The sequence below is a fragment of the Rhinopithecus roxellana genome, chromosome 4 (assembly GCF_007565055.1).
Source record: "Rhinopithecus roxellana isolate Shanxi Qingling chromosome 4, ASM756505v1, whole genome shotgun sequence".
NCBI lineage: Eukaryota > Metazoa > Chordata > Mammalia > Primates > Cercopithecidae > Rhinopithecus > Rhinopithecus roxellana.
In genome coordinates, this window is record NC_044552.1 from 162,284,680 (window position 1) to 162,309,016 (window position 24,337).

A 24,337-nucleotide genomic window follows, 5' to 3' on the forward strand; every position below is an offset into this window, starting at 1 on the left:
AATGATATAGTATCAGGGTTGAGAAGTGTTCACAAATGAAATTTCCCACTGGACCACTGGAAAATGGAACTTCATCTTTTCAATCTTTGTGTTTCTATAGAACTTGATGTTAACTTGAATTTAATTATAATACCAAAAATGTGCTGGTTGCTTCTATTTTGTAGAATAGTGTTTAAAAAAAGAATAAAATTGTAAGATTTGATAACTTGTGTTCATTTTTCTGTACCTTTTTTATCTAATGAAAGTCTTTGTGATACTAAGATCAGATAGTATCTCAGTCTCTAACTATTGTACAGAGATACTATATGATACTGAGATCATAGAGATGCCATATGATATTAATCTCAATATCATATAATATCTCAGACTGTAACTACTGTACAGATAAGAGATGATAGCGATAAAACATTAGAGCAATATTTTACATTAAAAATAATTTACCTATATTGAAATTGTGCTGTTGGAGCCTACAATAACTTTGGCATCTTTCTGAGCTGTTTCACTGATTTCAGAGAGGGGTAACTCTGCATTTCCCAAACCAGGACATCTTCAGATCGAACTATATTCTTCTTCATGTTAGTGCCCAAACTGTAATCAACCAAGTTTCATTCTATTCTCTACACCCTATCAGCAAATTATTTCCTTATCCTTCAGTTTCACATCCAATATACACAATAAACTATACTTAAGGTATCACCCTGTGGTTGTCAGCATATTCCCTCTGTTGCTATTGTAAATGTAATATGGCTCTTCTAGCTACAGACAAAAATGTGTACAACAGAGTTTGCTTTTATTTCCTGAGATAACATTTACAGTTTCCTTTGAGCTGTGACTAGTAAAAGCCATTATTTTAAAGATTTCTAATGTTTCAGTGTCTTTGTTCATAAAAATAATGTATCTTTTTCATTACCTCTTCATATTTTTCAGTTAATAATCAATGATGTATAATTATAATATTTCTTGCCTTCTTGCTCTTGCTTCTTTAGCTCTTTTAATTGTGATGTTAGGGGATCAATTTTAGATCTTTCCTGCTTTCTCTTGTGGGCATTTAGGGCTATAAATTTCCCTCTGTACACTGCTTTAATTGTGTCCCAGAGATTCTGGTATGTTGTATCTTTGTTCTCGTTGGTTTCAAAGAACATCTTTATTTCTGCCTTCATTTCGTTATGTACCCATAGTCATTCAGGAGCAGGCTGTTCAGTTTCCATGTAGTTCAGTGGTTTTGAGTGAGTTTCTTAATTCTGAGTTCTAGTTTGATTGCACTGTGGTCTGAGAGATAGTTTGTTATAATTTCTGTTCTTTTACATTTGCTGAGGAGTGCTTTACTTCCAATTATGTGGTCAATTTTGGAATAAGTGCAATGTGGTGCTGAGAAAATGTATATTCTGTTGATTTGGGGTGGAGAGTTCTGTAGATGCCTCTTAGGTCTGCTTGGTGCAGAGTTCTGCAGATGTCTATTAGGTCTGCTTGGTGCAGAGTTGAGTTCAATTCCTGGATATCTTTGTTAACTTTCTGTCTCACTGATCTGTCTAATGTAGACAGTGGGGTGTTAAAGTCTCCCATTATTATCGTGTGGGAGTCTAAGTCTCTTTGCAAGTCTCTAAGGACTTGCTTTATGAATCCTGGTGCTCCTGTATTGGGTGCATATATATTTAGGATAGTTAGCTCTTCTTGTTGAATTGATCCCTTTAACTTTATGTAATGGCCTTCTTTGTCTCTTTTGATCTTTGTTGATTTAAAGTCTGTTTTATCAGAGACTAGGATTGCAACCCCTGCCTTTTTTTGTTTTCCATTTGCTTGGTAGATCTTCCTCCATGCCTTTATTTTGAGCCTATGTGTGTGTCTGCATGTGAGATGGGTCTCCTGAATACAGCAAACTGATGGGTCTTGACTCTTTTTTTTTTTTTTTTTTTTTGAGATGGAGTCTCGCTCTGTCACCCAGGCTGGAGTGCAGTGGCCGGATCTCAGCTCACGGCAAGCTCCGCCTCCCGGGTTTATGCCATTCTCCTGCCTCAGCCTCCCGAGTAGCTGGGACTACAGGCGCCTGCCACCTCACCCGGCTAGTTTTTTGTATTTTTTAGTAGAGACGGGGTTTCACTGGGTTAGCCAGGATGGTCTCGATCTCCTGAACTTGTGATCTGCCCGTCTCAGCCTCCCATAGTGCTAGGATTACAGGCTTGAGCCACCGCGCCCGGCTGGGTCTTGACTCTTAATCTAATTTGCTAGTCTGTGTCTTTTAATTGGACCATTTAGTCCATTTACATTTAAGGTTCATATTGTTATGTGTGAACTTTATCCTGTCATTATGATGTTAGCTGGTTATTTTGCTCATTAGTTGACGCAGTTTCTTCCTAGCATCGATGGTCTTTTCATTTTGGCATGCTTTTGTAGTGGCTGGTACCGGTTGTTCCTTTCCATGTTTAGTACTTCCTTCAGGAGCTCTTGTAGGGCAGGCCTGGTGGTGACAAAATCTCTCAGCCTTTGCTTGTCTGTAAAGGATTTTATTTCTCCTACACTTATGAAACTTAGTTTGGCTGGATATGAAATTCTGGGTTGAAAATTCTTTTCTTTAAGAATGTTGAATAATGGCCCCCACTCTCTTCTGGTTTGTAGGGTTTCTGCTGAGAGATCTGCTGTTAGTCTGATGGACTTCCTTTTGTGGGTAACCCAACCTTTATCTCTGGTTGGCCTTAACATTTTTTCCTTCATTTCACCTTTGGTGAATCTGACAATTATGTTTCTTGGAGTTGCTCTTCTCGAGGAGTATCTTTGTGGCCTTCTCTGTATTTCCTGAATTTGAATGTTGGCCTGTCATGCTAGGTTGGGGAAGTTCTCCTGGAAAATATCCTGCAGAGTGTTTTCCAACTTGGTTCCATTCTCCCCATCACTTTCAGGTATACCAATCAGACGTAGATTTGGTCTTTACACATAGTCCCATATTTCTTGGAGGCTTTGTTCATTATTGCTCTTTTGTCTCTACACTTCTCTTCTTGTTTCATTTCATTCATTTGATCTTCAGTCACTGATTCCCTTTCTTCCAGTTGATCGAGTTGGTTACTGAAGCTTACGCATTTGTCACGTAGTTCCTGTGTCATGGTTTTCATCTCTATCAGGTCATTTAAGGACTTCTCTGCATTGGTTATTCTAGTTAGCTATTTGTCAAATCTTTTTTCAATGTTTTTAGTTTATTTGCGCCGGGGTCTGAAGGAGATAGAGACACAAAATCCCTTCAAAAAATCAATGAATCCAGGTGTTGGTTTTTTGAAAAGATCAACAAAATTGATAGACTGCTAGCAAGACAAATAAAGAAGAAAAGAGAAAAGAATCAAATAGATGCGATAAAAATGATAAAGAGGATATCACCACCGACTCCACAGAAATACAAACTACCATCAGAGAATGCTAGAAACACCTCTATGCAAATAAACAAGAAAACCAAGAAGAAATGGATAAATTCCTGGACACATACACTCTCCCAAGACTAAACCAGGAAGAAGTTGAATCCCTGAGTAGACCAATAACAGGCTCTGAAATTGAGGCAATAATTAATAGCCTACCAACCAATAAAAGTCCAGGACCAGATGCATTCACAGCTGAATTCTATGAGAGGTATGAGGAGCTGGTGCCATTCCTTCTGAAATAATTCCAATCAATAGAAAAAGAGGGAATCCTCCCTAACTCACTTTATGAGGCCAACATCATCCTGATACCAAAGCCTGGCAGAGACACAACAGAAAAAAAAAGAGGATTTTAGACCAATATCCCTGATTAACATCGATACAAAAATCCTCAATAAAGTACTGGCAAACCAAATCCAGCAACATATCAAAAAGCTTATCCACCGTGATCTAGTGGGCTTCATCCCAGGAATGAAAGGCTGGTTCGACATACGCAAATCAATAAATGTAATCCAGCATATAAACAGAACCAAAGTCAAAACCACATGATTATCTCAATAGATGTAGAAAAGGCCTTTGACAAAATTCAACAGCCCTTCATGCTAAAACCTCTCAATAAATTCGGTATTGAAGGAACATATCTCAAAATAGTAAGAGCTATTTATGACAAACCCACACCCAATATCATACTGAATGGGCAAAAACTGGAAGCATTACCCTTGAAAACTGGCACAAGACAGGGATGCCCTCTCTCACCACTCCTATTCAACATAGTGTTAGAATTTCTGGCCAGGGCAATCAGGCAAGAGAAAGAAATCAAGGGTATTCAGTTAGGAAAAGAAGAAGTCAAATTGTCCATGTTTGCAGATGGCATGATTGTATGTTTAGAAAACCCCATCATCTCAGCCCAAAATCTCCTTAAGCTGATAAGCAACTTCAGCAAAGTCTCAGGATACAAAATCAATGTTCAAAAGTCACTAGCATTTTTATACACCAATAACAGACAGAGAGTCAAATCATGAGTGAATTCCCGCTCACAATTGCTTCAAAGAGAATAAAATATTTAGGAATCCAACTTAAAAGGGATGTAAAGGGCCTCTTCAAGGAGAGCTACAAACCTCTGCTCAATGAAATAAAAGAGGACACAAACAAATGGAAGAACATTCCATGCTCATGGAGAGGAAGCATCAATATTGTGAAAATGGCCATACTGCCCAAGCTAATTTATAGATTCATTGCCATCCCCACTAAGCTACCAATGACTTTCTTCACAGAATTGGAAAAAAACTACTTTAAAGTTCATATGGAACCAAAAAAGAGCCCACATTGCCAAGACAGTCCTAAGCCAAAAGAACAAAGCTGGAGCCATCATGCTACCTGACTTCTATACTATACTATACTAACTATATACTATATACTATATAACTATATACTATATACTATAACTATACTATAAGACTACTGTAACCAAAGCAGCATGGTGCTGGTACCAAAACAGAGATATAGACCAACGGAACAGAACAGAGACCTCAGAAATAATATCACACATCTACAGCCATCTGATCTTTGACAAACCTGACAAAAACAAGAAATGGGGAAACAATTCCCTATTTAATAAATGGTGCTGGGAAAACTGGCTAGCCATAAGTAGAAAGCTGAAACTGGATCCCTTCCTTACACCTTATACAAAAATTAATTCAAGATGGATTAGAGACTTAAATGTTAGACCTAAAACCATAAAAACCCTAGAAGAAAACCTAGGTAATATTATTCAGGACATAGGCATGGGCAAGAACTTCATGTCTAAAACACCAAAAGCAACGGCAACAAAAGCCAAAATTGACAAATGGGATCTACTTAAACTAAATAGCTTCTGCAGAGCAAAAGAAACTACCATCAGAGTGAACAGGCAACCTACAGAATGGGAGAAAATTTTTGCAATCTACTCATCTGACAAAGGCCTAATATCCAGAACCTACAAAAACTCAAACAAATTTACAAGAAAACAAAAAACCCCATCAAAAAGTGGGCAAAGGATATGAACAGACACTTCTCAAAAGAAGACATTTATGCAGACAAAAGACACATGAAAAAGTGCTCATCATCACTACCCATCAGAGAAATGCAAATCAAAACCACAATGAGATACTACCTCACACCAGTTAGAATTGCGATCATTAAAAAGGAAACAACAGGTGCTGGAGAGGATGTAGAGAAATAGGAACACCTTTACACTGTTGGTGGGACTGTAAACTAGTTCAACCATTGTGGAAGACAGTGTGGTGATTCCTCAAGGATCTAGAACTAGAAATACCATTTGATCCAGCAATCCCATTACTGGGTATACACCCAAAGGATTATCAATCACGCTACTATAAAGACACATGCACATGTATGTTTATTGCAGCAGTATTCACAATAGCAAAGACTTGGAACCAACCCAAATGTCCATCAATGACAGACTGAATGAAGAAAATGTGACACATATACACCATGGAATACTATGCAGCCACAAAGGATGAGTTTGCATCCTTTGTAGGGACATGGATGCAGCTGGAAACCATCATTCTTAGCAAACTATCACAAGAACAGAAAACCAAACACCGCATGTTCTTGCTCATAGGTGGGAATTGAACAATGAGAACAACTGGACACAGGAAGGGGAATATCACACACTGGGGCCTGTTGTGGGTTGGGGAGAGGGGAAAGGGATAGCATTAGGAGATATACCTAATGTAAATGACGAATTAATGGTTGCAGCACACCAATATGGCACATGTATACATATGTAACAAACCTGCACGTTGTGTACATGTACCCTAGAACTTAAAGTATAATAAAATAATAATATTAATAATAGTAATAAAGCATGTGAGAACTTAAAAGAAAAGAAATATATTTGTAAGGAAATATATTTGTGTATATGTAAGGAAATATGTATATATTTACAAATATATATGTAAGGAAATATGTATATATTTACAAATATATATATTTGTAGGAAATATGTATATATTTACAAATATATATATTTGTAAAGAAATATATATATACACATTTGTGTATTAGTCTGTTTTCACACTGCTATAAATATACTACTGAGCCTAGGTCATTTACAAATAAGAGGTTTAATTGACTCACAGTTCCTCATGACTGGGGCGCCTTAGGAAACTTAAGAGTCATGGCAGAAGGGGAAACATGTACCTTCTTTATAAGGCAGCAGGAAACAGAGAGCATGTGAAGGAAGCAGAGGGAAAAGAGGCCCTTACAAAACCATCAGATCTCATGAGAACTTACTATCACTAGAACAGCATGGATGAAACCACCTCCAGGATCAGTCACCTCTCTCAGGTCTCTCCCTCTGTAATCCCCTAGGGATTACAATTCAAGATGAGATTTGGGTGGGAACACAAAGCCTAACTGTATCATTCCATCCCTGACCCCTCCCAAATCTCATGTCCTTTTCACATTTCAAAACCAATCATGCTTTTCCAATAGTCCCCCAAAGTCTTAATTTGTGATGGTTAATACAGAGTGTCAACTTGTTTGTACTGAAGGATGCAAAGTATTGTTCCTGGATGTATCTGTGATGGTGTTGCCAAAGGAGATTAACATTTTAATCAGTGAACTAGGAGAGACCGACCTACCCTCAATCCAGGTAGGCACCATCTAATCAGCTGCCAGCATGGCTAAGATAAAAAGCAGGCAAAGGAAGGTGGAAGGACTAGACTGGCTGAGTCTTCTGGACTTCGTCATTCTCCCATGCTAGATGCTTCCTGCCCTCAAACATCAGACTCCAAGTTCTTCAGCTTTTGGACTCTTAGACCTACCCTAGTGATTTGCTAGGGCTCTCAGGTTTTTGGCCACAGAATGCAGGCTGCATTCTCAGCTTCTCTACTTTTGAGGTTTTGGGATTCAGACTGGCTTCCTTGCTCATCAGCTTGCAGATAGCCTATTGTAGGATTTCACCTTGTGATTGTGTGAGTCAATACTCCTTGATAAACTCCCTTTCATATACACATTCATCCTATTTGTCCTGTCCTCCTAGAGAACCCTGACTAATACATAACTAATTCCAGCATTAACCCAAAAGTTCAAGTTCAAAGTCTCATCTAAGACAAAGTAAGTACCTTCTGTCTAGGAACCTGTACAATCAAAATCAAGTTAGTTGCTTCTAAGATACAGTGGGGGTACAGGCATTGGTAAATGTTCTCATTTCAAATGGGAGAAACTAGCCAAAACAAAGGGGCTACAGGCCCCATGCAAGTGTGAAATCCAGTGGGGCAGTCATTAAACATTAAAGTTCCAGAATGATCTCTTTTGACTCCATGACTCACATCTAGGGCATACTGATGCAAAGGATGGGCTCTCAAGGCCTTAAGCAGTTCTGATCCTGAGGCTTTGCAGGGTTCAGCCCCTGTGGCTGCTCTCATAGAATGGCATTGAGTGCCTGTGGCTTTTCTAAGTACATAGTACGAGCTATTGGTGGATCTACTATTCTGCGTCCTGGAGGACGGTGGCCCTCTTCTCACAGCACAACAAGGGCACTGCCCCAGTGGGAACTTTGTGGGGGCTCCAACTCCATATTTCCCCTTTGCACTGCCCTAGCAGAGGTTCTCCATGAGGTCAGAGCCCTGCAGTAGGCTTCTGCCAGGACATCCAGGTGTTTCCGTACATCCTCTGAAATCTAGGAGGAGGTTCCCAAATCTCAGTTGTTGACTTCTGTGCACTTGCAGACCCAACACCGTGTGGAAGTTGCCAAGACTTGCAGCTTCCACCTTCTGAAGCAATGGCCTGAGCTATATCTTGGGCCATTTTAGCCATGGCTGAAGCTGGAGTGACTGGGACACGAGGCACCAAGTCCTGAGGCTGCACACAACAGGAGGTTAAATAGGCCAGGTTCAGTGGCTCACACTTATAATCCCAAAGGTTTGGGAGGTCAAAATGGGAGGGTAGCTTGAGGCCAGGAGTCAGAGACCAGCCTGGGTAACATAGCAAAACCCAGTCTCTACAAAAAATAAATATTAAAAAATTAGCCAGGCATGGTTGCATGCACCTGAGTCCTAACTACTTGAGAGGTTGATGCAAAAGGTTGCTCAACCCCAAGGGTTGAAGGTTACAGTTAGCTATGGTCATACCACTGCACTCTAGCCTGGGCAATAGAGCAAGACCCAGTATCTAAAGAAATAAACAAATGAAAAATAAAATAAAATTAGGTTAAATATATTTATCTCATGAAGTTAAAAAATTCTAATTCTTTATTTCTTTCAGGAAAATGCATATACATATATGTTCAGAACAACCAATGTATTATTACTATTATATAAAAATAATTATTTTTGAACAGAATACATCTAAAATATTATGCATTTAGTATGGTTCCAGAAGTCATCATTTAAGTCTGTCAGCATTCTTAACTGAAATAATATTTCACACAAATATTTGCAATGAAAACAACTTGTCATTAAAAAATGCAAGAAACATAAGATAAACTATCGGTAATAAAAGAGAGGCTCTATAGAATATAGTATCATTCAAACTTGCTTCTCAGAGTGTGAACTGAAAAGGGAATGAGTTAAAATCATGAGGACAAAAAGATGGGCATGAAAAAATAAAAAATACATCTCATTTTAGCTTTATCTATTCAAACTGCTCATGGGAGATTTGAATAAGTTGTTAGGTAAAATGAAGCATAATTTTCACTAACTCTTGTATCCAGTATTATTGTCAGCCATATGGGCCTCTAAAAAGTTTCTTCCAATAATATCTGGACATCCCAGGAATTGTCTCTCCTGTGGTTATACACAAAACCTGTCATTTCCTCCATCATCCATCAAGTGTACTATTTTTTTCTCTCTGTCTTTTATTTTACCCATTTAGTTTTACAACTTTCTTTATAGTAAGTGCAGGAGAAAAGCTACTGTTTAGTTCTACCATATCACAACTGTTATTAAAATGTAAGTATCATTTTTTTTTTCCTGAGACATTATTTCCCTGTGTCACCCACTGCTGGAGTGCAGTGGCCTGATCTTGGCTCACTGCATCGTCAACCTCACCCTCCCAGGCTCTAGTCATCCTCACACCTTAGCCTCACAAGTAGCTGGGACTACAAGCATGTGTCACCATGCTGGACTGATATTTGTATATTTTGTAGAGACAGGGTTTGCCATGTTGCCCAGGCTGGTCTCCAACTCCTAGACTCATCAAGCAATCTGCCCTCCTCAGCCTCCCAAAGTGCTGGGATTATAGATGTGAGCCACTGTGCCGGGTCTCTTTTTGTTTATTTTATTTCTGAGATTTCATGGACCTCTGTAGACTTAGATAGGAGTGTGTGGTGAGTTGGGCTTGGAGATCATTTTGATGTCCTTTTCTGCCCACAATAACTGCCCTTCATCTGGCTTCCTTTAGAAAGGACAGTTTCCAAGGGGGTCCCTGTCAGTCGTGCATGTGCCTGCAAGAGGAAGCACTCCACTAGTTCACAGCAGTGCGAACTGCAACAAACGACTCTAACTGAGTGGAGGCTCAATAATATCAGCTCAATTACTATTAAGTAGGGTATAAATATGTCCTAGATGCTTTTGATTTTCAGTTAATCTCCTCATCATCCAAGTAACTCCTTACCTTCCAGTCAACTAAGGCTTAGAAAAGTCTTGCTCAAAGTCTCATAAAAATAAATTGTGGGAAAGTGATTAGAGCCCAGATTTGTTTCCAAAGCTCATGTTCCTTCAGCTTTAACAAATTGCTTCCAGATGTGCAATTTTTTTTTTTTTCAATCGTAGGCCTCTACTGGAAAAAAATTATTTTCATATCAGGTAAGTTCTACAAATTAGGCTCCTTTAAGCAAAGCAGAAACATACTAATTTGGTTTCTTTTCTTTATTATTTTTCCTTTTTTTATTAACATAAATAGGGCAAGTAGATCTCTGAGCTAAAACTTGCTTCACAGATTGGTTTGGTAGTGCTCAGGAGGCAGGTGACTGACTACTGTTTTTATGGCATGTAGTAACTTCTTTCGTTTGTGATAAAATGAGTATGTTAAATTCATTAATTGACTGAAATCAATAGAACATGAACAGTCAAAAACAGAAAAATTCCTTTTTCTATTTGTTTCCCACATTGAACTTGAAATTCTCTCAGGTTTGTTGCACTGAATCAACTCCACAGGGTACAATAAGGAAATAGTTTTATTTTTCTCGACAACTGCCTTTACTAGTAGTTTTGGGAAATTTCCCTTTCCTAGTCCTTTTTTTTTTTTTTTTTGGTCTGAGACAGAGTCTCCCTCTGTCTCCCAGGCTGGAGTGCAGTGGCACGATCTCGGCTCACTGCATGCATCGTCCGTCTCCCGTCTTCAAGCTCTTCTCCTGCTTCAGCCTCCCCAGTAGCTAGGATTACAGGCGTGCACAAGCACGCCGAGCTAATTTTCTTGTATTTTAGTAGAGATGGGGTTTCACCATGTTGGTCAGGTTGGTCTCCAACTCCCAACTTCAAATGATCTGTCTGCCTTGGCCTCCCAAAAGGTTGGGATTACAAGTGTGAGCCACTGTACCTGGCCCCCTTTCCTACTCCTAATGACAACTCCTGGAGAGCCATAATTTTCTGTTTACTTTCACATAAAAAAAAAAACAAAACTAAAAACTAAAAATTATCCCATCCTGTCCAGTTATATTTTCTCATCCCATCTCTTTCTCTCCCGCAACTTCTCTTTCTCCTCACATCATGCTTTACCCTTGCTCTGAGGGCCTGCACATGCTTTGCTGTGGCTCCAGGAGCCTGCATGTGTCTTGTTCAGGTCCCAGGGCCCTGCACCGGGAAAACACACATGCCTGATTCTACTCTTCACTGTGTTGTGATGGACAGAAGGAACTGGGGAGACAGCAGTGGTTGTGTCATTCCAGCTACCTTTTGTAGATAGAGAGACACTACTAATTCCACTCGAGCAGGGTCTGTTTTCTCTTGTTCCTAGTAGCTTCTGTTGGTGTGATGGTTTCCATGCAGATGGCATGGCTGGGTTTCTTGTGGACAGTGTTCGCCTTTATTGCAGGCTTCAGCATCATAAAGGACCTCCTTAGGCAGAGTCACACTGCCATCCTCAGTCCCTGTGAGTAGACCTTGTTCTTGGCTCCAATTCTGGGTGGGGAAAATCTCTCTCTTTGGCAGCCACCTTGTCAACCTTTTATTATGCTTGTTCTTTGACCTTTACGCTCCCTCAGATGGAACCACAGAAACCATCACTCTGCTTTCCAGATTTCCAATGACCATTTAAAACTGGGGAAGCTATGGGATTTTCATTCTTCTAGATTCTACTTGTCCTGCTAATGTGAGCTTCTTAAGTAAGCTTCCCACTGCCAGAATTTTGCAGCTAACTGGCAGACACTAATGGCCACATTTATGTACCAGAACCAAATTGCAAGGAAGTAATCATGCTTTCTTGAGAATGTCCTTACCACATTCTGATGTCAATACCAGAGTGAAGTCACTTGACTCTTTAGCAGCAAGCCCCAAGCAGGAAGTGAGGTACATGTCACCCTTCGTGCTACGCCCCCTCTCTTCAAACCTCTTGACAATATATACAGGTGGGTTGTGTGAGTAAAATATTCCATTCCCCATGGAAAGAGGAAAGGGCCACTGCATGTTTACTGACACTAAGAATAATTGGAATTATTTTTTCTTTCCTAAATTGTCTGCCTATAGAGATAAAAGAAATTTCCTGGGTTGAGGATAACAGCTGGGTTAGCAAAGCCATTTCTGTCAGTATCTTCAAAAGACCTAAGAGTTATCTTTTCCCTTTCTTCAAAATGACAAAATCATCAAGCTTTTCTTGTTTTGAGTCCACTCAGCATCACATTACACGGCATCACTTGAATACCTAAAAACTTTCTGAGCAAGTTGACGGTATGTCTGTAAGACTGACTGGATGACCATACCTGATCATCAAATATGTCTTCTGGTCCTCTTGACAGGTGTATTTCTATAGAGAGACAGATGCAACATGCTATCACAGCTCCATAACAGGTGCTCTGCTGCCATTCAATCCACTGCTTTCGATCTGTCAGCAAGCTCGATAAACTCTTTTTCTCCCCAAATATGACCTTCCTTGTAGATTTTTCTGGCCACCAATAATAAAAATTCCATTGAATTATACTTCTCAAAGTAATTTTTCTGATGTTTTTCATTTTTTCTAATCATTATTCAGACTGCCTATACAACCTCCATGTTAATTTATTTTCCACTTATTTCCCAAGAATGGCCTCTCCATTAGGGTTGTTGTTATTCAGTTAAACAAAGCAAAATTGGCTTCTCAAAGGAAGTAGAGAGAAAATTGTTAATAAATAGTCATTATTACCATTAACACACACAGAAAGGTTTTCAAAGAAATCTTGCTTATATTAATAGAGCTCTCTATACATGACGAACAAGTGAGGCATGTTTCTTATATAATTGCTTTATATAGACAATATTTTATGAACACTCCCTAAATTTACCTTCCAATATGTAGTTTTTAAAAACTAAAATACTCAAGGCAATATATAAACATTAGGAAAATTTGAAGCCTATTTCTCTGCTCTTATTTGCAGGTCCTTGCTCTATCAAAGTCTAACATAAATTTCCACTGGTACTTTGGCTTTTAGTCATATAAAATTAATTATTGTAAAGCTGTCTTACCAAGAAAATGAAGTTTCAATTATATCTTTTATAGATACATACTTTGTAAATGTGCTTAGCCACAGAAGAAAGTGGTGCACTATCCAGTTTAAATGAAGTTAAGTACAGTCATGAACTGCATAACATTTTAGTCAATGACAGACTGCACATATGATCATGCTCCCATAACATTATAATTAAGCTGAAATATTCCTATTTCCTAGCGACACTGTAGTGTTATGCATATTTACATGTTTGTGGTGATGCTGGAATAAACAAACATACTGCACTGCCAGTCATACAAAAGTATAGCACATAATTACATACAACACATTATACTATACTTGATAATGATAATAAGTGACTGTGTGTTCCTAGTCATGTATTTCTGATGTATCTTTTATTGCTATTTTAGAGTGTGCTTCTCTTACTTGTAAAAATACTAATGAACTGTAAAACAGCCTCGGGCATGTCCGTTAGAAGGATTACAGAATAAGGCATTGTTTTCATAGGAGATGACAGTTCCATGCATGTTATTGCCCCTGAAGACCTTCCAGTGGGACAAGATGTGGAGGTGAAGACAGTGATACTGATGATCCTGACCCTGTGTAGGCCTTGGGTAATGTGTGTGTTTGTGTCTTAGTTTTGAACAAAAAATATTTTAAAAATAAAAATATTAGAAATTAAAATTAAAAATTTTAAAAAGTAAAACAAAATTAAAAGCATCTAGAATAAGGACATAAAGAAAATATTTTTGTTCTGCTGCACAATGCATTTGTATTTTAAGCTATATATTACAAAAGTATCAGAAAGTTAAATTTAAAAGTTTATAAAGTAACAAGTTACAGTAAGCTAAAGTTAATTTCTTAGTAATGAAAGAAAAATAATTTTTATAATTTTAGTATAGCCTACATGTGCAATGATTTTAAAGTCTACAGTAGTGTACAGTAGTGTCCTAGGCCTTTACACTCACCACTCACTCACTGATTCACCAAGAACTTGCAGTCATGCAAGCTTCATTCATGGTATGTGTTCTGTACAGGTATACCATTTAAATAATCTTTCTATCATATTTTCACTGAACCTTTTATGTGTTTAGCTATGTTTGTATACACAAATATTTATGTTTGTGTTAAAATTGCCTGTGGTGTTCAGTTCAGTAACATACTGTACAGGTTTATAGTCTATGAGGAATAGGTTATACCATGTAGTCTAGGTATGTAGTAGTCTATACCACCTAGGTTTGTGTAAATATACTCTGTGATGTTCACATGACAATGAAATCCCCTAATGATGCATTTCTCAGAAGATATCCCCATCATTAAGCAATGCATAGCTGTATAAGTCTTTGGCCAATCTCTTTATCTACACAGAAAGACACAGTAATTTCATTACTGCAATTTTAGTGATCACCTTCTGTTTAAAATCTCAGAAGCTTTAGTAGGAAAGAACAGGTCCACAACAACAGGCAAAAAAACAATAATTGCAGTAGCACCAACCAAATAGCTAGTTAGAGGCAATAAGGACAAAGTGGTTATACTCTAGTTCACTAGACCTTAATAAAGGCAATAAGAGACATGAATGCATTGCCTTAATTTCTCCCTCCCTTTATGTAACACTACCCCTGCTACCTGGTTAACTAACAATTAACCTCTATTACTCAGAGCTTAGAAGTTAAAAAACAATCATCTGTAACAGTGATTTTGGCAGAAGATAGCTGCTGAATCATTTAAGGCTTTTTAAAGGAGGAGAATAAATTCTTTGCTATATTACAATCCAAACACTATTGTGCAACCATATGACAATCCTTTCTTTCTAAAAGAAACAGTGGATCACAGGGATTTATGTTTGCAAAAGTATTATATATATATTTTAAAACATGTCACTTAATAACATGTTTTCATTTAGATTAAAGTTTTAAAGGTAGTTATCTGCCATCAGTGTTGTTTCTCAATCGATAGAAATAAAATCATTCTTATGATTATTTTTTGACAGTGTTTTTTATGAAATGTGTCTGTGTGTTTAAAAAAGTCATTTTTCAAATGTCTAAGTTTGAAAATAAGTAAATTTAAAAAATGTATACATAAAGCTATTTGGGGGGAATTAAAAGGTATTTAAAATTCAAGATAATAGATACCTGTTTTAAAAAACCTCCCTTGAAATTTTTTGTGCTGTGAAAAATCTGTTTTATTATGCAAATGATGTTTCATTTATCTGCTTATATCTTTTGGTAATGTCTATAATTTAGCATTAGCAAATAGATATTTCAAAACGCATCAGTTCTTGCCTTTCTTCACCCTCTCTTTAACTTCTTTCTCACACACACAAAAAAAATGCAGACTATGTCATAATATAATACAACCTGTTTTCCCCCACCTTAGTGAATCATTGCTTTACTACACGTGTGAGCGCTATTTGCAAAGCTGGGAATACTCTATCTTGGCAGCCATATGAACCTCTGATAATCACTTGCAGGTCTTATGGCTTCAGCACAGTCTTACATGACGGTAATGAAACATTTCAATCAGACAAAGATGAATTTGAAGAAAATAAAAGAATATTTTCCTGGCAACATTGACATTTACCTAGGTGCAAAAATGGTAGACAGTCACCCTGGCACCTTGGCAATGCAGGTACCACATTCTGCAGTTTTGCCTTGCTGAATGCTTCTTTCTCAAGTCCATGCACATTAAAAAAAAAAAAAAAAGAGAGAGAAAGAAAAAGTACAGAGAAAATAGTTCATTCAAGTGGTAAATTACTCTTCCTGAGGAAAATACTTGAATTTGACCAGTATACAAATGAGATGTGGAATCACAGACATAGAATTTTTTTTTTTAATGAATTTCTTCATGTTCACTTAACAGAGACTGATCCCTGCAGTTGCAGGGTATATTCATTTTCCACTTTTTATGCCTCAGGAATTCTCTCTATTCACTTAGAATTAGCTTAGTAGAAATTTCCAATGGAAGTTTTGGATTTTCCATTAAAAAGTTTCCATGTTGACTTTAGAAAACGAAAAAGGCTCAACACAACCATTTTAATGTTTTTCTGCTGAGAGTGCTGAAGTCTCTCTACAGGGTTTATTCAAGATGATTGCAGTAGGGCTCAAGAGAAATAAAGAGAGAGACTGAACCCAACTCTATTGAAACACAAAGCCAGAGAGTTTTTAAGGCTACGATGAGCTACTGAAAAATTATTGGTAACAAATCTGCATCTGTTCCTTCTAAATATTTTTTTTTTAATTGGAAGATTTTAAGGAAAAAATTTATCATTGTGATTAGGTTATCTGTGCTTGCTAATTGGTACTAATGGAAAGTAGGCTCCTCCCCTCCCACAGAGAGGAGAGGATAGGGCACTGTCTTTCTTGATGATCACATTTCAAAGGGATGATTCCAAGGTCCACACGAGAAAGAATCCTGGGATGTAAAGCCATCAAGAAGCTAAAGGAAGATTTACATCTCAGTGTTGCAGAGAAATAATTTGGTTTCAAACTTTCTAAAGTAAATGCTCTAAGGAAAGGAAGATCAAGGACCAGAGAAGAAACCGGTGTACAGTGTAGTCAAGCCAAGGGGAACTTTTAAGGCCATCTTGCTCAGTAACAGTCTATACTGTGAAATTGAACATTACATTTAAGTATTTTCCTTATAATTTATGTGCTAAATCTTGAGCATCAGAGTGTTTGAATATAAATGTATAATGCCAGGAAAAATTATGCAGTTTGTTGATGAAAAGTTTCAAGCTCTGTAAAATATTTGAAGAGAATTATTCTGAGCTGAATATGAGTGACCAATGGACTGTGACACAGCCTCAAGAGATCCTGAGAACGTGTACCCAAGGTGGTCGGGCTACAACTTGGTTTTATACATTTTAGGGAGACATAAGGCATCAGTCAATGCATATAAGATATACATTGGTTGGGTCTGGAAAGGTGAGACAACTTGAAGTGTGGGGAGGGACTTCCAGGTCATAGGTGGATTCAAAGGTTTTCTGACTGTCTATTGGTTGAAAGAGTTTTATCTAAAGACCTGAAATCAATAGAAGGGAGTGTCTGGCTTAAGATAAGAGGGTGTAGACACCAAGGTTCTTATTATGTAGATGAAGCCTCCAGGTAGCAAGCATCAGAAAGAATAGATTGCAATCCTTTCTTATCTGACTTAAAAAGGTACAAGACTCTTAATTAATACTCTCCTGGATCAAGAAAAAGACCTGGAGGGAAGGAGATTTTCTACAGAATGTAGATTTTTCCCCACAAGAGACAGGTTTGCAGGGCCATTTAAAACTATGTCAAACAAATATATTTTGGGGTAAAACACTGGATTTCTATCAGGGCCTGCTGTCTATCATGTAGGTATTGCATTTTTACAAAGATGCTCTTTGTCAGTCTGAAGGTCTCTTTTTTAATGTTAATACTGGTCAGCTGTGCCTGAATTCTAAAGGGAGGAAGGTATGATGAGGCATGTCCCACCACACATTCCCATCATGGCATGAACTACTGTTTCAGGTTTACTTTATGATGCTCTTGGCCAAGAAGAGTCCATTCAGTTGATCGGTGGGCTTAGAATTTTTTTTTTTGTTTTGTTTTACAAGGCAAAACTAACATAGCTCAAATGAAATAAATGATCAGAAAGTGCTTAACCCGCTACATGAAGTAAATATGTACTACATACCATATGACAAGTTATAGATGAGCTTCCAAGCACAATTTCAGAAGCACAACATAAGAATGCTACAAAAATGGTTGCTGGATTAAGAAGCTTCTTCAAGCACTATTTAAAGGAAGGAATTCATAAATGCATTCGTCTTTATGGAAATCTCCCACTAAGCAATGAAATCTTAATAGGAAAAAAACGGTTTGTGTGAATAAAGCCATTAAAAATTCCATACAAGGATTTTTATAATTAATTCTAGAAGATAACATTTCAAATAAAGAAAATTTCAATGACATTTTACACATGGTAAATTAGTAAAAAAAAAAAAAAAAAGTTCAGTTGCCTTCCAATCAGTTTCTCTTTTTGTGAGAAACTCAGTAGTATAACACCTATCTCCTGTATTTTCACTCCTTATTAGCCCTGAGTTGGTTTAATCAAGATAAATAAAGTAAAAAATAAAATGAATCCTCAATGGCATTTTCTTTTTGTCTACTCCTTTCTACCCAAATGCTCTTGATTTATTAATGGAGTGTCATAGTCTCTTGTTTCCCTAGGCTTGCTACACAGATTATAAAATGTGGAAAATGTGGGTGTTTTCAGTTTAGGTGACTTTCATTTAACCATTTAATCATTTTTTATACTCTTCCTCCACCCCAGGCTCTGCCAATATCCTGAATGCACATATACATGTATACACACACATATATGTATCTGTATATGTGTATATTTCACATATAAACATATTTTCATAAGACACACATATGTAGAAATTGAGACAGTGAAGATATAGAACAGAAACTGTTATATACACATAAACTATACACATATACATTTTTATACACATATATAATTGTCTATATCTTTATCTATATCTGTTAGCATGTATAGCTTAATTTTGTCCATATTAAGGAACTAAGTGACTAAGTTGGCTGGACTTCCTGGGTCAATAGGAACTTCCCTAAGGGGACTTTCTCCTAAGCAAAAATGAGTCATAGCTGCAAGCTAAGGGATTGAAACTTCAACCAATCAAAGGGGACTTTCCCCAAGCCAAAATGAGTCACAGCTACAAATTAAGGGATTGAAACTTCAACCAATCATATAGGGAGTTTAAACTCTAGCCAATCAGGCCTGCCAACCCACAAGTGGATAGAAAATAAGCTAATCCTACAGGACAGAAAAAGAAAAAGCGGAGGAGTCAAAAGGGGATATAAGCATAAGACACCTAAGCCAGAAACAGCAACCCTTCTGGGTCCCCTTCCACTGCATGGAAGCTTAATTTTCACTTTTGCTTTACTTTCGCTTTCACTTTAATAAATCTTGCCACCACACACTCTTTGGGACTGCATGCTTCTCTAATTGAGCTGTAACATTCGCTGCTGCAGTCCAAGGCTTTGTTCTTTGAAGCCCATGGGACCACGAACTCTTCAACTGAGAAAAACCTTCAATCCAAAGAAGACTTCTCATCTCATTTCTGGGGGCCTGTCTGGGATTTCTCCAAAGCGCTGAGTAACATCGGACCCCTTTCGCTTGCTATTCCGTTCTATCTTCTCGCTAGAAATTGAAGGAAAACACCGGGCACCTGTCGGCCATTTAAAAGTGACAAGCGTGGCCACGGGACTTAAGACATGGGTGTGAGGCTTTCTGGGAAAGGGCTGTCTTACAACCCCCGGCCCTCCAGGCTGGGCATGTTGGTTTGCGTGGAACCAGTTCCACCTTTCTCTACCTTTCCTGGGAAAAGCCGAGGGCTGGATAAAGGTGGAAAACTATTCTCTCAAACTCCCAGTACTGACCCGGTGGAGGATCATGGCACAGTGAGAAGTCTCGACTCCCCAGCCGCCCCTGCGTGCTTTCCCTGCCTTTTCTGACCCATGTCTTCTGGGTCCTAATGTCCTCGGAGAAAAATTTATTGAGGCCCTATTCTCTAGGATCTTTCCTACCCTTGAGTCTAAGAATCTTTTGGCTAGGAGCTTAAGTCGAGTGGCGTGGCAATCCAAAGACCCTTGCCTATGGTGCCCCCAGGCTTATTCTTATGCAAATGGGTATCAATATACTTATGTGGGACCTGTCCCTCATAACCTGTACCCTAGGCACTCTCTGGGACATCAAAAGTCATGCCAGTGGCTGAAAGAAGGCCTAGGACATTTTTCCTTTTGTTGCCCTAAACCTACTCCAGACTGTAGAGGCTACTTTAATTACCACATTTCCTGTCTGGGATCAGTGATTAGAACTGTGGAACTTCTCCACTCAAAGCAGTCAGACGTATGGGACGAAAAGAATATAATAGACAATAAGTCCCCCAATTCAAGCCCAAAGGTAAATAAATATTCTTACGAGGGCAAATAGGAGACAGAAAATTCGGGTACAAAAAGCACTGCTCCAACCTTGGTCCTCCAATTTGCCGCTGCCTATCCTAAAACTGTTGTGCTTCGGTGACACTTTCAAGGAATTTATCTTGCTGGGACAGCTCCAAACCCAGAAATAGCTAATTGGCACCTGGTCTCTGAACTCAAAATACATCCCGAATGTAAGACGTACTTGCAGATGCAAAGGCAATTTTAGGCATGCTTTAGGAGCCACTAAAATCCAGTAGCCCCGGCCCCCTTTTTTTGTGGCTAAAAAGGGGTGGGAAACAAGTGCGGACAAAACTGCTACATCAATAAGAACAATTAAATCCGATAAGCAGGGTTCCATGAGTGATAGCGCACCCCGGAAAGAAAAGGGCACTAGAACCATAGAGGACACCCTAGGGCTAGTACTTACTAGGGGATGACTAGGGGTGTGGGGACTCCTAATGTTCTCCTTTCAGATGGGAGACTTTCCCTCAAAAGCAAAGCCACCCCTGAGGTATATTCTGGATAACTGGGACCAATTTGACCCTCAAACACTGAAGAAGAAGTAACTTACATTTTTTCTGCAGCACTGCCTGGCCACAATATCAATATCCTCTTCCCAGAGGACAGCCATGGCCACCCAAGGGAAGTATATAAACTATAATACCATCCTACAGCTAGATCTCTTTTGTAAACAAGAGGGCCAATGGAGTCAAGTGCCATATGTTCAGGTTTTTTTCTCATTAAGTGATAACCCACAATTATGGAAAAAATGTAATTTACATCCTACCAGGAGTCCTCAAAGCCTACCCCCATACCCAGCTCTCCCCATGGCTCCCCCTAGTAAGGACTCTTCTCAGGCCCTAACGGCCCTAAAGGAACCAGACAAAAAGACAGTCAAGGAACTGAAAAGTGCCAATGGTCCTCAACTGTGCCCCCTCCAAGCCATGGTAGGAGGAGGAGACTTTGGCCCGGCACGAGTACATGTCCCCTTTTCCCTCTCAGACTTAAAACAGATCAAACTAGACCTAGGAAAATTCTCAGATAATCCTGATGGATGCATACATGTCTTACAAGGATTAGGACAATCTTTTGATTTAGCTTGGAAAGATATTATGTTGCTGTTAGGTCAAACATTAACTCCCAAAGAAACAGAGGCCACTTTAGCTGTGGCCTGGAAGTTTGGTGATCTCTGGTACCTAAACCAGGTAAATGATAAAATAACATCAGAAGAAAGGAACAATTCCCCACAGGCCAACAGGCGGTTCCCAGTGTGGATTCCCATTGGGACCTCGATTTGAGGATGGAGACTGGAGTCACAGGCATTTACTGACTTGTATACTAAAGGGATTAAGAAAGACCAGAAAAAAAAGCCAATAAATTAGTCAATGATGTAATGCAGGGAAAGGAAGAAAACCCTAAGGCATTTTTAGAGAGGCTAAGGGAGGCATTGAGAAAGCATACCTCTTTGTCATCTGACTCTATTCAAGGCCAACTAATTTTAAAGGATAAGGCTACCACTCAGTCAGCTGCAGACATTAGAATAAACCTTCAAAAGTCTTTCCTGGGCCTAAGCAAAATTTGGAAACTCTATTGAATTTGGCAACTTCGGTGTTTTATAATAGGGATCAAGAGAAGCAGGCTGAACGAGACAGATGAGACAAGTAAAAGGTTGCCTCCTTAGTCATGGCCCTCAGGCAGACGAACTTCAGTGGCTCTGAAAGAAAGAAAGGCTGGGCAGGCAACATACCTAACAGGGCCTGTTAATCAGTGCAACGTACAGGGGCACTTCAAAAAGGACTGCCTAAACAAACATAAGCCACACCCTCATCCATGTCCCTTGTGCCAGGGGGATCACTGGAAGGCACACTGCTCCTGAGGGTTAAGGTCCTTTGGGCCAGAAGCCACTAACCAGATGGTCCAACAACAGGACTGAGGGTGCCTGGGGCAGCGCCAGCCCATGCCATCATCCTCACAGAGCCCCAGGTAAGCTTAACCACTGAGGGCCAGGAAACTAACTTCCTCTGGACACTGGTGCAGCCTTCTCAGTTTTACTCTTCTGTCCTGGACAACTATCCTCCAGGTCTGTCACCATCAAAGGGGGTCCTAGGACAGCCAGTCACTAGGTATTTCTCCCACCCCCTAAGTTGTGACTGGGAAACTTATTTTTCTCACATGCCTTTCTTATTATGCCTGAGAGCTCTACTCCTTTACTAGGGAGGTACATATTAGCTAAAGCAGGGGCCATTATATACTTGAATATAGGAGAAGGAATACCTGTTTGCTACTTGAGGAAGGAGTTAGTCCTAAAGTCTGGCAGGGAAAAGACAATATGGATGAGCAAAAAATGCTTGTCCATTTCAAGTTAAATTAAAGGGTCCTACCTCCTTTCCTTATCAAAGGCAATACTCCCTCAGACCAGAAGCCCAACAAGGGTTACAAAAGATCATCAAAGACCTAAAAGCACAGGGATTAGTAAAGCCATGCAGTAGTCCATGATGCAACATTCCTATTCTAGGCATACAAAACCCCAATGGACAACGGAGGTTAGTGCAAGACCTCAGAATTATCAAGGGGGCAGTTGTTTCTCTGTATCCAGTTGTACCTAATCCTTATACTCTACTCTCCTAGATATCAGAGGAAGCAAAATGGTTTACAATCCTAGATCTTAAGGACACTTTTTTCTGCATCCTTTGGCATCCTGACTGTCAAATTTTATTTGCCTTTAAAGATCCATCAAATCCAGCATCTTGGCCTACCTGCACTGTCCTGCCATTCATTATTGGGGCTGAGATACTAGGAGGACTAGGAACCGGCATTGGAGGCATTACCACCTCCACCCAATTCTATTACAAAGGATCACAAGTGTTAAATTATGACATGGAATGAGTCGCAGATTCGCTGGTCACCTTACGAAGCCAGAACTCTTTAGCAGCAGTAGCCCATCAAAATCAGAGAACCTTATATTTATTAACAGCTGAAAGAGGTGAAACCTGGCTTTTTCTAGAAGAGTGCTGTTATTTTGTTAACCAATGTGAAATTGTCACCAAGAAGGTTAAAGAGCTTCGAGACTGGATTCAGCACTGGGCACAAGAACTCCAAGAGACAGGACCTTGGAGTATTGTCAACCAATGGATGCCCTGGCTTCTCCCCTTCTTGGGACCCTTGATGGCTATTGTGATGCTGCTTATCTTTGGATCCTGCATTTTTAGCCTCCTTGTAAAATTTGTCTCTTCCAGAATAAAATCCATGAAACTGCAAATGGCTCTACAAATGGAGCCCCAAATGACCACCACTAGCACCTACTATCAAGGACCCCTAGACTGACTTGCCAATGTGTTCTAGCACCACGACATGGAAGATTCCCCTCCTGAGGAAACCTCAACTGCAGAGCCCCTTCTATGCCCCAGTTCAGCAGGAAGTAGCCAGAACCATCATCGCCCAACTTCCCAACAGCACTTGGGCTTTCCTGTTGAGAGCGGGACTGAGGGACTAAGTGGCTAAGTTAGCTGGACTTCCTGGGTCAACAGGGACTTCCCGAAGGGGACTTTCATCTAGGCCAAAATGAGTCATAGCCGCAAGCTAAGGGATTGAAACTTCAACCAATCAAAGGGGACTTTCCTCTAAGCCAAAATGAGTCACAGATGCAAACTAAGTGATTGAAACTTCAACAAATCATATAGGGAGTTTAAGCTCTAGCTGCAGACTGATGTTTTTAACCTTTCAGGCCCACCAACCCACAAGTGGATGGAAAATAAGCTAATCTTATAGGATAGAAAAAGGAAAAGGGGAGGAGTCATAAGGGGATATAAGCACAAGACACCCAAACCAGAAACGGAAACTCTTTCGGGTCCCCTTCCACCATGTGGAAGCTTAACTTTCACTTTTGCTTTACTTTCACTTCAATAAAGCTTAGTGAAGCACACTCTTTGGGTCTGTGTGTTTCTCTGAGTTGTAACACTCATTGCTGAGGTCCACAGCTTCATTCCTTGAAGCCCGTGAGACCACGAACCCTTCAATTGAGAAAAGCCTTCAATCGGAAGACTTCTCATCTCAATATCACTTCCTTTGTAAACATAATTCCTAAGTTATTCACATCAGAGATATTTTTCACTCCCTGCTAACAGGTAAAAAATACCAAGCCTTTAGGGACTTTTTTTTTTTTTTTTTTAATCCACACTAAAACTGTTTCATAAAAATAAAGTCTAATCTTTGTTCTTTACTGAATCTTTTAATTATCAAATTCTAATTCCCATTTTCTTTCTGATGACAACAGGAGTCACTTCCATATACTAGAATTTCAGAAAGAGACTGTAACC